Here is a 3,915-nt window from a genome sequence, read left to right on the forward strand (position 1 = left end):
AGTCTGGCCGGCCTGGCACGACTTGCGCGCGGCCTAGTGCGCGGCCTAGTGCGAACTGTGCACGGCCTAGCGCGAACTGCGCATGGCCTGCGCGAATTGTGTGCGGCCTGCGCGACCTGGCTGACCTAGACCAGCCTAGCGCATGATCCGGCCAAGCCGCCCATAAGGCGCCCACCGACAAACCTGGCCTAGACATTGACGCGCCGACTAACACAGGCGCCGACTTGACGACTTGGTCTAGACACTGACCCACCGACTGACACAGGCGCCAACTTGACGACCTGGTCCAGACACTGACCTGTTGACTGATGCAGGCACCCCCCTGACAACCCGGCCCAGGCGCCGACCTAGCCGCCTGATACAAGCGCCAGCCTGACGATCTCGAGGAGTTCACCACCGTACCCCGGTTCTGTCAGGATGCGACGAGTCTTACCGTTTGGAGGCTTTTCACCCACCTAACCCGCGAGGACTCCGGTATTTAAAGACCTCACCCCCCAAAGGGGAGGAATGAAGAAAAAAGGGAAGTAACCCCTGCTCTCTAGCTCTCTCATTATTATCTTCAAAGCTCTCTACAATAATAGTGCTAACTTAAGCGTCGGAGAGCCCCCGCCGGGAAAATACCCCCGGGACCTCTGATTCAGTTCTCGCAGGTCCTTCAGCTCCCGCCGCCTACAAAGAGGAGGAAAAGATGGAGTTCTCGGAGGTCCCTCAGCTCCCGCCAACTACAAAGAGGAGGAAAAGATGGAGTTCTCGTAGGTCCCTTAGCTCTCGCCACCTACAAAGAGGAGGAAAAGATGGAGTTCTTGCAGATTCCTCAGCTCTCGCTGCCTACAAAGGAAAGAAGACCACCTCATGCTGAGAGCAGTCGGATTGCACCGCACCAAGGAGCTCCAGCATTCTCTAAGTCACCGGCCGCCTAGTAGGCAGTTCGCCACCGAGCAGTTCGCCACTAGGGAGCTCGCCACCAAGCAGTTCGCCACCAGGCAGTTCGCCACCAGACAGTCCGCCACTAGGCAGTTTGCCACCGAGCAGCTCGCCACCAGGCAATTCGCCACCAGGCAGTTCGCCACCAGGTAGTTCGCCACCAGGTAGTTCGCCACCAAGCAGCTCGCCACCAGGCAGTTCGCCACCAAGCAGTTCGCCACCAGGCAGTTCGCCACCAGGTAGCTCGCCACCAGGTAGTTCACCACCAGACAGTTCGCCACCAGGCAGTTCGCCCCCAGGCAATTCTCCATCGAGCAGTTCGCCAGTAGGCAGTTCACCACCAAGTAGCTCATCACTAAGGCATGCCACCACCGGGTCAAATGACGAAGTACTTAGCCAAAAAATTTTACATCACAAAACATTGGTTCGTGGCCGAAAACGGTTACATCACTGATCATGAAGCCTAGATTGCAGGATCAGTTGATCCTCAGTTTGAAGTTGGAACTTGCCCATGTGAAGAAAGGAGGCCTCTCCATTCCAGATTATTTCCAGAAAGTGAAGGGCCTTGCAAACTTACTAGGAGTTTCCTAATCCAATTCTTGTATTTGGATCTTGACTCTCTTTAAGGGATAAGGATAATCCCTTATCTTATCTACAAATAAAGATCAGCCTTCCTAATCAAATTAGGAGTTTCTTGATCCAAATATTTTATTTGGATCTGGACTCTTTGAGTGGATAGGGATAATCCCTTATCCTATCTGCTGATCTAAATCCCGGAACCACCCACTTTTAATTAATCTCATTAAGCCAGTTCGAATTGGGCTTTAGGCCCATTAAGTCTATGTGCTCATTTAACCTCCAAACTACTGCCCAGTTGATTATCCTTGTATGGCTTGAGACCCAAACATTGATCTACACATTAGCCACATGGGTTCAGCCTAGCCTCTGTTACAAGGCCTAGCCGAATTCACTATAGGAGATAGTGGACCCCTGAGTCCATCACCATGGGCTCTTAATGGGCCCGACATTTACACTAAATGGTCATTGGGTCAAGTCACCTTATAAAAACCCAAGGATTGTGGGCAGATGCAAGATTAACCCATCAGGTATTACCCTCAATGGTCTTACACTTAACCTCTTAGCCCATAATGATTAAACATTACCCGACAAGAGAGGACCTCTCCCTCGGCTGCAAGGTACAATACTGCACTCTCTACTCACATGGATCCCGAGAATTAAAACCTTTTGTAAACATTTTAAAACCATGATATATATATATATATATATATATATATATATATATATATTGCTAAACAAATTTCAACGGTTGAAATCAACTGCCGGCAGTTTAGGTTTCCATCAGTGAGAGTGCATCCCCGATCGTTCACTTTGTCCGACAAAGGGGCTAATCTTGTCACTATGATCATCCACCCAGATGAATTTTCGGACTATCCCAACATACCCAGGTTTTGACCCCCTCTAAGGATCTCACTGATTGGCATATCAAAGATAGCCCAATCCGACACCTAGTGTAGTATCATAATCGAGTCTAGGGGTCAGGTGTAACATTCTATTTTTGCCCATCTATCTCCAAGGTTCAAGGCAATACTGAAATTCTAGTCCGGTTCAGGGTTTCAAGAAAACCCACAGTACATGTACCTCAGGTCTCACCCTGGCAGTTGAGACAAGCCGCCCCAACCAACTTGGCCGCACATCAGTTTCAGCCTTGGTAGGATAAATCTCCCTAGATCTATCAATGGCTGTGAAGATTCTAAATTAACATGAGTCTCATATGTGTCCAATTTAAGGATATTACACAGAAACACACTATAATAACATAAATCAAATATGTATTTTATTCATTTACAATAAATGTCATAATGTACATCATTTTGATTAGAGCTAAGGGCATACACTATCTAACAATATCTCCCATAATGTACTATTTCATGAAGCCACCTTCCCCTTTATTGATTCTCTCTCAACCCACACAGGCCCAACCGCCTCCTCCCTCAATTGGTCCACCTCCTATTCATACTACACCCACCACCACTACAATTTCATTCCCTATTCAGCCCCTATCCCTATTACTCAACCCAATGCCTCTTCAATCCCTCTACCTTGTTTAGCGCAACCAATCTCCGCTGAGACCACACCTTCATCCCTTGCGTCATCGCCAACCCCTCCTCCTCTTCCTTCCCTTTCAAGTGGCATTCTTTTTTTTGGATTTTGAGAGGGGGGAAAGTTGGTTAATGGGATTTTGTTTCCCATTGACAAAGAATCCCATGTTCTTTTTTCAGATTTATGTGGTGACTAGGGAAAGTTTATTTTCTTGTGTATCACTTACCTATACCCATCTCCTAGGTGGGTAAATAACTTTCCCACCTAGGGGGAAAGTTGCCAACACTTGAATGGAACAAAAATGTCCTTTCTAATAATGGATTTTTATGGATAAAATGATCATTGCCTTATTTACATGAGAATAAAAGAACTTGGGTAAATGCACTTACCCGGGTAAGTGTTTCCTAGGAAAAACTTACCCAAGTAACTACATTTACCTGGGTAAGTAACTTACCGAAAAGCAAATGGGGCCTCAATAGTTACCAGGTCCATGCATGGGATTGTCAAACCCAATCCTCGATATGCCTTAAAAATTGTTGTTGCCCCAAAAACTGAACCTACATGTTCAAAAAGACACTCGTTGTGTTCTTGCAATGATTGATGAGTATAAGGCACTGTTAGCCAACAATATCCAGACCTTAGTACCACCATCCCATGACAAGATCGAACATTATCGGAAACAAGTGGATCTATCGTGTCAAGAGGCACTCTGATGGCTCCATTGACAGGTTCAAAGCATGCTTGGTTGCAAAGGGCTATTCCCAAGAGCTAGGGTTAGATTACGAAGAGACTTTTAGTCCTGTTGTTAAGTCCACAACTATTTGCATTGTTCTCACCTTGGCAGTTTTTCATGGTTGGCAAGTACGTCAA

This window comes from Nelumbo lutea, chromosome 5 (assembly GCF_056320005.1).
Source record: "Nelumbo lutea isolate HS-2025 chromosome 5, American lotus-T2T, whole genome shotgun sequence".
Classification (NCBI taxonomy): Eukaryota; Viridiplantae; Streptophyta; class Magnoliopsida; order Proteales; family Nelumbonaceae; genus Nelumbo; species Nelumbo lutea.